Source organism: Nannospalax galili, unplaced genomic scaffold (assembly GCF_000622305.1).
Source record: "Nannospalax galili isolate Female #2095 unplaced genomic scaffold, S.galili_v1.0 scaffold382, whole genome shotgun sequence".
NCBI classification, from domain to species: Eukaryota; Metazoa; Chordata; class Mammalia; order Rodentia; family Spalacidae; genus Nannospalax; species Nannospalax galili.
Genome location: NW_008348685.1, coordinates 2,192,005 through 2,203,739, shown reverse-complemented (window position 1 = coordinate 2,203,739; position 11,735 = coordinate 2,192,005). Strand labels below are relative to the sequence as shown.

General features: G+C 46.6%; 1 long non-coding RNA gene across 1 annotated transcript in view; it reads left to right on the top strand.

The window, feature by feature from the left end:
* The window catches only part of LOC115072482, a 10,024-nt gene extending 1,710 nt beyond the window's left edge, over window positions 1-8,314 (top strand). Inside the window, exons 2-3 of the long non-coding RNA XR_003851535.1 lie at window positions 3,375-3,589; window positions 7,408-8,314. This is a non-coding gene — a long non-coding RNA (uncharacterized LOC115072482). The remainder of the gene's footprint in view (window positions 1-3,374; window positions 3,590-7,407) is intronic.
* The last annotated feature ends 3,421 nt before the right edge of the window (window positions 8,315-11,735 follow it).

Sequence of the window (11,735 nt, the reverse complement as noted above, 5' to 3'; positions counted from 1 at the left end):
CTGAAACTTCTTTCAAGCCCTCAAAAAAAATTTTTTTTTTTTTTAAAAAAAAACAGGTGCACAAGAACTGTGTGTGGTGGCACGTGCCTTTAATTCCAGCACTCAGTAGGCAGACATGGGTGGATCTCTGTGAAACTGAGGCCAGTCTGGGCTATAGAGAGACCCTGTCTCAAAAAAACAAAACAGAGGGCACAAGGGGCTGGAAAGATGACTCAGCAGTTAAGAGCACTGGCTGCTCTTGCAGAGGACCCTGGTTTGGTTCCCAGCACCCACATGGCAGTTCACAACTGTTTGTAACTCTAATTTCAAGGGATCAGATACTCTCTTCTGGCCTCCATGGTACCAGGCATGCACAAGGCACACATAAATACACGCAAGCAAAACATTCATACACCCCAAATAAATTCTGAGGACTGAATCTCTCAAGCAAGAGACTAGGATGATAGCAGCCAGTAATTTTTATATGAACTAAAGGGGTTCATATGTATTTTGATTTCTTTTGGCTGGAGGCAGTGTTCAAGATTGAATTAGGGCCTCTTACATGCCAGGAAAATGGTTTATTATTGAGCAACGTCTATCCCCAGCCTCTGTTTACCTTTTGAGATAGGGTCTATATAGCTAATATTGGCCATGCTGTAGTCCAGGTTAGCCTTGATCTTCCTGCCTCCGCTTCTCAAGTAGCTGAGATCATACCAGGCCCAGATAGAAGTATTTATTTTTCTACTTCTAAAAATTTCATATTGTTAATTTCACATCTGTGAAATGAGATTGAAATTAGTACCTATATAACATAGTGGTGTGGAGAATAAAGGAATCTACAAGGCCAGGTGTGGTAACACAGGTTGGGAGTCCCAACACTCAGGAGGCAGAGGCTAGGGCATCACTGTCCCTTTGAAGCTAACCTGATCTACTTAGCAAGTCCCAGGCCAGCCAGGGATACACAGTGAGGCTCTGTCTCAACAAAATCAAACCCAAAACAAAAGGAATAAATGAGGAAAGTGCCCAGAACATTGCTCAGCACGTAAGTGCTCAGGGAGCACTCCTTGGATGGCAAGCTGTTTTAGGCTTTAGGCTACAGCTGTGAGCAAAAGAAAGAAAAAATTAAAGTGAAACTAGATGAGGGCCATTCTGTTCTGTTTGCAGTTTACATGCTATCATGATGGATTAAGGTGGTGTAAATAAGGGAGAAATGTGAAGAAAAGATATAGCATGTGGGCAAGTAAGAAGTTCCATTGCAAAGGTTCTGGGCTGATGTCTGAGGACTGAGCAGTGAGAGTTGACACAGGGCCTGCTAGGAATTGGGCAGGACCTCAGCAAGGTACATTGGGAGGCTTTGGGGAAGCTGTGCATTAGGTGGGCTGGAGTGGCAAAGGTCCAGCAAGCCCCAGGTGAGTGAAGGCTGGGGTTTGTCACTCTGATCACTAGTTCTGGTCTGCTGCAGACTCACCTGGGTTTCTTGCAGACTCTTTGGACGACAGGTAGGGTGCTGTCCTGGCTGTGCTCCTTCACATCCTGCTGAGTGCCTTTTTAGAACCCCAGTCTCGTACATCACCTGCCTCCTTGGTAACTCTAGGTGACTGTCCTTTTGTTTTCTCGAGTCTATCTTGAGCCACTGCTTAGTTTGGTTGGTGGTCCTGGGAGTCACCTGTCTTTACTCACCCAAAACCAGTTTGATGCCCAGTAAGCAGGCCATGCTAATGTCGATGCAAAAGCATAACTCTCACCTCAAAAGAGATAAGAGATAGTTTATTTTGGAGCCAAATATGTGTGACCATGGCCCAGGAACACAGATTCAGGTTACTCTAAATTTCATGTTCCAATGTGGTAACAGTAACATATTTTTAATAACAGAACAAAGAAAAGTCATAAATCAAGACACTTTTCAAATACATTTGTGGGTACATTTAGTAGGCAGGTCATAGGAAAGCAGGGGTGGAGGTTCTATAGGTCTCAGATGCTATCTGATGACATTCTTAGCTTTTTGATTGGTGTGGGACCTGGTGGTCTGCTAAGTTAATACATTTTATTAGTCACAAGAATGTTAATTCAGAAGCAGAGATAAGCAAGGTATGACTATGGGATTAAAGGTTCCCCAGATGATTGAGAATAGACTGGATCTGCAACATTCCAGCCTCTCCACAACCTTGGGAGTGCTAATCAGTTGGTCAGCCTTTCAGAAAATTCAGTCCAAGATGCAGGAGTTCTTTCTGGGTACCAGCTTTCACACTAGCACCTTCCTGTCTCTCTGGACTGTTGAGTATAAATAGACATGTGACCCACTCCATCCACATGCCAGCTTTCTAGTGTGGGCTGAAAGTTTTGGGTTTTTTCCCTTCCAAAAAACGTCATTCTCTCTATCGTTTGGTCTTAGGGATCAAATCCAGGCCCTCTCTCTTGCTGGACAAGTGTGCTACAGTGAGCTACATCCCCAAGCCCTCCTCTTCTTTCTTTTTTTCCCTCTCTCGCCGCCCTCCTTTCCTCTCTTCATTTCCTTCATGTGACAGGATGTCACTGGCTGGCCTGGAACTCGGGGTGATCTTCCTGCCTCTGCCTCCAGAGTACTGAGATCATTGGCATGTCCTCCACACCGGCTATCTGCGCTTTCTCACAGTCCTTGCCTAGGGAGTCCCAAGAATCAGCACCGGGAGACTGGGTTTAAAACCAACCCCTCCGCGTCGATCACGCACGTTAGGACAAGTTAGACCTAAGCAAAGTCACTTTCCCCGAAGTCATTTGGAGTCAGCTCCGCCCTCCTCTGGCTTTAGCCCTACCCCTCCGCTGGAGCCCCGTCCGTTCCCCTAGAGCCCGGTCCCATCCGGTGGAGCCCCGTCCCATCCGGTGGAGCCCCGCCCCCTCCGCCCCGCCGGCCGCCCCTCTCAGGTGGCCCCTTTCCCAGCGTCACTGTCTTCAAGTCAACCCGGAGAGCTCAGGCGTGGTCTTGGAGCCTCCTGGACCGGGATGGCGGTACCGGCCGGAGGACACGGAGCGCGGCAGACCTTGCTTGGAGACCAGACCCGATGCCTCGGGCTTCCGAGTCTCCATCCCGTTCCTCCGGAGGGGTTTTCGGCAGGCCGCCATGCCCGCGGGAGGACCGCTGAGCCCGGCGGGGATGCAGCTGGCGGTGTGGACCCGACCGGCCGCCGTTCTGCTCCGCAGCCTCTGGATCTGCGCTTTCCTTCCTCGCTGGCCTCCCCGAGGCCCGGATCCGCACCTTTCCAGGAGGAATTTGTTGATTGACTCCTGGTCAGCAAAGGGGCCCGGCCCTTTCTAGCTGAGCCCTGTTGAGAACCGACCAAGCTCCTTGCATAAGTCTACCTGTAGTTCTCGGGCATGCCTTCCGGCTTCTTCCTTCTCACCTCTAGCTCATCCTCCAGTTTCAGAGAGATGGGACGCCTGCTCCTCCTTCCCCGACCCCCACTCTTTTGGCCTTTGGGGATAGATTCACGGTCCGCCCATGCCGTGCTGGCTGTGCCCACGGCTCCTGGCCTGGAATTCAGCTGTGCATCACCACTTCTTGTCTGACCCCCCTCTGTGCTGTGCATTGTCTCTCAAACCTGGGACCTCAGGAACGGCTTCCATCCCATACAAGGTAAGAATCCCAAGGAAAAACTGGAAAAGCTAAGAGAGTGCATCTAAGTTCTGATGAGCCGCAGGATCCACCCTGGGTATGCCAGGAAGATCTCAGGTGTCTGCTGGAACTGTGACCTTGGTCTCCACCCCGTTTTGCCAGCATTCGGTACCATGCTGGTGGTGGCCTGTTTTCCTTTAAATGCTAAGGTGGGGGCTATTGGAGGTAAGCGAGGGACTCACTGGTCAGGATCAGAACTGTGGCCCCATTCTGTTCTGTGGTCAGGCTTTACTTCCTCTGTGCCTCCCATTTTTTTCTCCCACATAGTTTTTTATACACACATTTTTCTGTCCGGAAGGCCCTCCATACCCCACCCTCCTTAGTTCAAGCTGGGTGCTCAGCTCTAGGCTGGGTACCTTTGAAGCTTGGCTGGTTTTTCTTGTAGTGTTCCTGGTCCTCAGCTTGGTATGCATACTAGAAGCCTAGGAGCCAAGGTGGTGATGCTCGTGGAGTTGAGGGTTTTAATGCATAGGAAATCTGTGAAGGTGAGGTGAGAGTACAGCCACAGGAGAGAGGAGCAAGTTTACACCGTTCTGTTCTGCAGGTGATGCAGCAGTCAATGGGCTAAAGTTCGGAAGAAGACATTCAAAAAACAGATGAGCCCTTGTTGGCCTGGAACTCATTATGTAGATCAGGTTGGCTTCGAACTCAGAGATCCATCTGCCTCTGCCTCCTGAGTGTTGGGATAAAAGTCGTGCACCACCATGCCTGGCTGCTTTTTTTCCATACATGTAAGAATCTCATGTTCTACTTCATTGAAGTTTAAAGATTCAAAATTGGGCCAGGAATGCTCAGTTAGTTGAGTGCTTGCCTAACATGCACAAAGCCCTGGGTTTGATCCATAGCACTTCATTAACTTGGTATAGTGGCACATGCCTATAATCCCACAGCTTTGGAGGTGGAGGTGGGACAATCTAATGTTCAAAGTTGTCTTCCTCTACATGGTGAATGCAAGGCCAGCTTGGGATACATGAGATTTGGTCTCCAAAAAGGTTTTAGTATTAAGTATGACGGGGTTCTAGAGATGGCTCAGTGGTTAAGAGTACATACTGCTCTTGCAGAGGATCGTGATTCAGTTCCCAGCACCCACTTGGGTAGCTTACAACCATCTATAACTCTAGATCCAGGGGATCTGACATCCTCTTCTGACCTCCATAGGCAACTGCATTCATGTGCATATACTCCCATACAGACACACATATACACATAATTAAACATAAAAATAATGAGCTGGAGAGTTGGCTCAGTGGTTAGGAGCACTGGATGCTCTTTCAGAGAACCTGGGTTGGGTTCCCTGCACCCACATGGTGGCTAACAACTGTCTGTAACTCAAGTTCCAGGGACATCTGTCACTCTCTTCCGACCTCTGAGGGCATTGCACGACACTGGTGCACTTACATACATGCAGGCAATACACTCATACACATAAAAAAGAATAAATAAAATTATAAAATATACAAATAAAATTAAAAATCTTAAACAAAAAAATATATGATTAAAATTAGTCAAAGGGGGGCTGGAGAGATGGCTCAGCAGTTAAGAGCACTGACTGCTCTTGCAGAGGAACCGGGTTCAATTCCCAGCACCCACAAGGTAGCTACAAACTGTCCTTAACTCCAGTTCCAGGGGAATCCGAGGCCCTCTTCTGACCTCCTTGGCATTGCACAACATGGGTGCACTCACATACATGCAAGCAATACACTCATACACATAAAATAATAAATGAAATACAAACAAATTAGTCAAGGAAATACTGACTTTAGAAGGAAAAACATCAGATGATAATGATAACCATGTGTGATGGTTAGTATTGATTGTCAAAATACTGGATCTAAAAGCACCAAGAGAGCTGGAGAGATGCTTCAGCAGTTAAGAGCACTAACTACCTCCTTGGGCACATGCAGTCACATGCACATAACCACACACAGACACACACACACACACACACACACACACACACACACACACACACAATTAAAATGAAAAAATAAGTCTTAGGGACTGGAGAAATGGCTTAGTGGTTAAGAGCACTTATTGCTCTTGTAGAGGACCTGGGTTGGATTTCCGCATGGTGGCTGACCATGGTCCTTAACTCCAGTTTCAGGGGACCTGATGCCCTCTTTTGAAGCCTCTGTGGGACTAGGCATGCATATGGTACATAAACATACATACAGGCAAGGCCAGGTGAGGTGATGCAGGCCTTTAATCCCAGCACTAGGGAGGCAGAAGCAGGCAGATCTCTGGGAGACTGAGGACAGCCTGAGCCACATAGCAAGTTTTAGGCCACCTGGGGCTACAGGGAGACCCTGGTGTCAGAAAAACAAAAACAAAAAACCAGGAAAAACCCCATACACACAAAATAAATAAATAAATCTTAAAACCAACCAAAACAATAACCAAACATAAATGAACAAGCTCAATAAATTTCAGCCATCAAATGCTGCAGATTCTTTTTCCTCTTCAAATCTAGCCATTCTCCTGCCATTCTTCGGGTGACCAGGTCAGCTTCAGGCTGGATAACAAACGTTTTCCAGAGACACTCGCCCTCTCATTTCATTCTGTCCTTCCGTTGGGAGAACCATCCTCCTGAAAGGCTGATTACTTTATAGCCTTTAAAGTTTTTCTTCTTGGGACTGGAGAGACGGCTCAGTGGTTAAGAACACTTGCTGCTCATCTAGAAGACCTGAGTTTGGTTTCAGCATCCTTGTTAGGTGTTCACAGCCACCTGTCACTCCAGCTCCAGGGAACTCTCTGCCCTATTTCTTTGGCACCCAGTCACATGTGGCATACACTCACACAGATACACAAACATATACAAAATAAAAATAATTTTTTATTTATTTCTATTTATGTGTATGAGTGTTTTGCCTTTGTGTATGTAAGTGCCTCTGCGTGCAGTGCCCTTGGAGGCCAGAAGAGGGTGTCACATCCCTTGGAACTGAGGTTACAGATGGTCCTTATCTGCCATCTGGGTGCTGGGAACTGAACCTGGGTTCTCTGGAACCCAGTAAGAGATGTTAACTGCTAAGCCATTTCTCCAGTTCCAATTAAAAATAATAAAATAAATCTTAAAAAGTTTCTTTCTTGGGGATGGAGAGATGGCTCAGTGGTTAAGAGCACTGACTGCTCTTGCAGAGGACCCGGGTTCCATTCCCAGCACCCACATGGCGGCTCCAAACCGTATGTAACTCCAGTTCCAGAGGATGTGATGTCTTCTGACTTCTGCAGGCACACAGACTTGGGTGCACAAAAAATGTAAGGCGTGCTGTCAGGAGACTGAGGCAGGCAGATCTCTGTGAGTTCGAGGCCAGCCTGATCTCCATGGTGAATCCAGGACAGGTGGGGCTACAGGGAGACCCTGTCTCAAAAAGACCAAAAAAAAAAAAAGAAAAAATTTCTTTCTTGGCAGTTTCACATCTAGACGTTCGGTCCGCTTTATTATTATTTTATGTGTATGAGTGTGTTGCCTGCATGTATGTAAGTGCACTTGTGTTGTGTGATGCCCACTGAGGGCAGAAGAGGGTGTCAGTTCCTCTGGAACTGGAATTACAGACAGTTGTTAGCCACCATGTGGGTGCTGGGATTCAAACCCTGGTGTTCTGCAAGAACAGCCTGTGCCATCTCTCCAGCCCTAATATCCCTTTTCTTAATGGCTTCAGTTTTCCTAATTTTTAGAGACACAACACACTTAGGGTGTTTGAAGTGGAATTCTTTGGGTGGAATGTTTTGATTCTATTGATACCCTCTCAAAACCCTGACTTCCTTCACTCCTTGTACAGCTACTGACAGGGCCTGCTGGTGGGCCTCATGACATCAGACAGGAGCCTCCCATCTTCTCCAGGTGAAGGGCTCTTACAGAAGTAACCACCTCTTCAGCTGCTCTGGCCTGATTCATGCTGTGTGTCCAGAGGATCTTCTCCATGTCTCCATTGCAGACGGAGGCTGAGGAAGGCAGGTGCTCCAGCCTACATCTTCCATTGCCATTGCTACTGCTCACGGTCAGCGTCACCTGGGAACTGTTGAGCTTTGCTGTCCAGGCAGAGGCTGCTCCCCTTCCTCAAATGTGCCCTGCAAGGAGTCTATCACCAGGCCACGTCCTTGGCTTTTGTTTTAGACATGTCATGTTACTGTTGTGCAGGGACAGCAGAGGCTCAATTAGATGAGAGCTAAGTGACGAGATCACGTTGGCTGGAAGAGCTGCTACCGTGGCTGGATGTTTCTGGTTCTTGGATGACAGCACAAGAAGCTGGGCACCTTGCCTCTTTTTTAAAATTAAAAGGAATTTTTGTTTTATGTGTATGAGTGTCTTGCCTGCAGGAATGTATATATGCCACATGCGTTTTGGGTGCCTGGAACTTGCTGTATAGATCAGGCTGGCCTTAAAGTCATAGAGATCTGCCTACTTCTGCCTCCTGAGTTGCTGGGGTTAAAGGTGTGGGCCACCATGCACAGTTTCTTTTTTAAAATTTTGTCCATTTATTTCATTTATTGATTGTGTGTGTGTGTGTCTGTCTGTGGGCACATGTGCCATGGCACGTGTGTGACAGTCAGGGGAACAAATTCAGGTCTTTAGACTTGGTGGCAAGTACCTTTACCACTGAGTCATGTCACCAGTCCCTGTTTCCTTTTCTCGCCTTTCATTTTTCTAAATGAAAAAAAATTTTTTTTGGATTTATTTATTTTTATTTTATGTGTGGTATGAGTGTTTTGCCTGAGTGTATGGAAGTGTACCAGTGGAGTTACAGATGGTTGTGAGCCACCTTGTGGGTGTTGGGAACTGAATCTGGGTCCTCTGCAAGAGCAGCTCCTAACTGCTGAGCCATCTTAACAGATGAGCCATCTCTCTGCCCCCACCCTTTTCTTAGATAGAGTCTCCCTATAGTCCCAGCTGACCTGGAACCTTCTATGTAGGCCAGGCTGGCCCCCATTTCACAGAGGTCCATCTGCTTCTGCCTCCCCAGTGCTGGGATTAAGGCATGCTCCACCCCTCTCAGCTCAGTCCCTCTTTTTTTTTTTTTTTTTTTTTTTTAAGAAATGGTCTCCCTGTAGCCCCTGCTGGCCTGGAACTCACTATGTAGACCAGGCTGGCCTTGAACTCACAGAGATCTGCCTGTCTCTGCCTCCTGAGTGGTGTGTGCCACCATACCTGACTAAAAGAGATGTCAGAAGTGGGATTCAACCCCATGCCTCCATTTGGAGACCAGAATCCCCATCAGGGAAAGCAAAGCTTGAGTCTGGGACCTTAGACCATTCGGCCATCCTGACACCCTTTTTTAAAACTTTATGTAAGGTAGATATTCCTGCTGTTTTATATTGTTTTTTAGTAAAAATATATATGTTTATTTTATTATGTGTGTCTGTGTATGCATGTTGGGTATCTGTGTCAACATGCCTGCAGAGGTCAGAAGAGAGTGTTGGATCCCTTGGAGTTACAGATGATTATGAGCTACTGGACTTGGGTACTGAAAACCAAACTATGGCCTCTGAAGGAGCAGCACATGCTCTTAACTGCTGAATGACATCTCCAGCCCATTAAAAATATATTTGGTTTGTTTGTTTTTGGTCTTTTGAGACAGGGTCTCTCTGTAGCCCCAGCTGGCCTGGAACTGCAGTTCACTATGTAAACCAGGCTGTCCTTGAACTCACAGAGATCTACCTGCCTCTCCCTCCCAAGTGTCATCACACCTTGCAAGAATGTATTTATAATAAAATGTCTCCTCAAATGAAAACTCCCATGTTCTTTGCATGTTTTGTGAGGTGGATAACATGTGACTTGTCAGTGCTGTTGCCGCCCATGCTTGGTACACAGTGAACACTTCCTCACTTGTTGAACTGAACACTGCACAAATGGTAATGGCAAAACATTTTACAGTGATGGCTGCCTGATTTTCATCTAATGTCTCAATTGAGCCTCACAGTGAATTTAGGGGATTGGTGTGATTACCTGTAGCCCAGCTGAGGTTGCGTACAGAACCCAGAGTCATGACTAGAGAGGGTGGAGTGTGGGTTCTCTTCCCCAGTTCTTACTGTATTTTCCTTTATATATATATATATATATATATTTATTATTTTTATGTGTGTAAGTGTATTGCCTATATGGAAGTGTGCCTGTGTCATGCAATACCCATGGAGGTCAGAAGAGGGCATCGAATTGTCCTAGAACTGGAGTTACATGCAGTTGTTAACCTCTATGTGGGTGCTGGAAACCAAACCAAACCAAACTCTGAAGGCAGCCAGTGCTTTTCACCGCTGAGTTTTCTCTCCAACCCCATTTTTTGCTTCACAAGAGACTGGAAACTTCCCTTAGAGGCTGGGGCAAAGCCAATAAACCTGATTTCTTGGCCTTTGGCAGGCATAATTTCTGTGTTTGTAAACACTGTGTTTTTCCCCCCTCCCCTGAATCTCTTCCTGTGTCCTTTATTTATTTTTTATTTTGCAAGGGCTCACAGTTAAGAGCTTTCCTTGAATCTCAGAAGATTGCATTTGTATGTGAATGTGTGGCATATGGACACGTGTGCAGGTGACCTGCTCTATCACTCACCACCTTATTCCCTTGGGACAAGGTCCCTCACTAAATCTGGAGCTTGATTGACAGCCAGGAAGCCTCAGGGATCCTCCTGTCTCCACTGTTCCCCTCAGTGTTGGGGTTACAGGCATGTGTGACTTTGACTTCTTCCTGTTCAGAAACACTCATTTGACAAAAATCTATTGAATACCTATCAGCCAGACACTGAACTAGGTGGGAGTCTGTGTGGGAACACAGATGAATCAAGACAGACATAGTCCTGAGATTGCTCATGGTCTGACAAAGGGTAGAGGAGATGAGGTACTGGGGCACACACTGGGGTGGAAAAGTGCTAGGGTTAGGGATCTTGTGAACAGAAACTTGAAAGAAACCTCGCCAGCTGTGATTACCAGGTAGTGATGTTTGTGAGGAAGAGAGGTCTGGGCAGCTCCAGCTGGCCTGGAACTCACTATGTACACCAGGCTAGCCTTGAACTCACAGAGAACCACCTGCCTCTGCCTCCCAAGTGCTGGGACTAAAGGTGTGTGCCACCACACCTGGCCTAGTGTATCTTTTAAAAAAAAGACATTTATTTTTATGTGTATGAGTGTTCACTTGCATGTACTTATGTGCACCACATGCATGCAATGCCCTCAGAGGCCAGAAGAGGGCACTGGAGTTCCAGGAGCCATCATGTGGGTGCTGGGAATCAAACTCAGGTTTTTCGTAAGAGCAACCATTACTCTTAACAGCTGCGCCATCTCTCTACACCATAGGTTAGTGTATCTCAAAGAAGTCCTTAGATCAGCTGTGTCAGCATCAGCATCTAACAAATTTCTTCTTAGAAATGCCAATTCTTTTTTTTTAATGAACATCCACATACCCAGCTTTTTTTTTTTTTAATTTTTATTTTATGTGTATGTGTGCATTGCCTGCATGTAGGTAAGTGTACCCATGTCATGCAATGCCCTTGGAAGACAGAAGAGGCTCTTGGATCCCCTGGAACTGGAGTTTCAGACAGTCGTTAATTGCCATGTGGATGCTGGGATTCGAACCTGGGTCTTCTGCAAGAACAGTCAGTGTTCCAGAAATGCCAATCCTTAAGCTGGGCATGGTGGCACCTGCCTTTAATCCCAGCACTTGGGAGGCAGAGACAAATGGATCTCTCAGAGTTTGTGGCCAGTCTGGTCTACATAGTGAGTTTTAGGCCAGCTGAGGCTACAGAGAGACTCTGTCACAAAAAAAAAAAAAAAAAAGAGAAGAAAGAAATGCCAATTCTTGGGTCCTATGAACTAGCCAGGCTGCTGTGGGGATCAGAATTCCCCTAATACTACACTTAGGATGTCTGAGCCCACCCCCCCGCAGCCATTATCCACTGTGTAGATCTGACTTTGTTATTTCCTTTGTGACCACCACTCCTGGCTGCCTCTTTTCTATATCCCTTCTACATAATTTGGGACATGCTTGATTTTATCTCCCAACTTCTTTTGTTCTTGGCTTGGGGCTATCAGCTCTATTACCCCTACAAGGCTACAGCACTTGTGTGTAGTGCTGTAGGCTACACCTCTATACTCAACTCTACCATGAAGACCTGGTACTTGT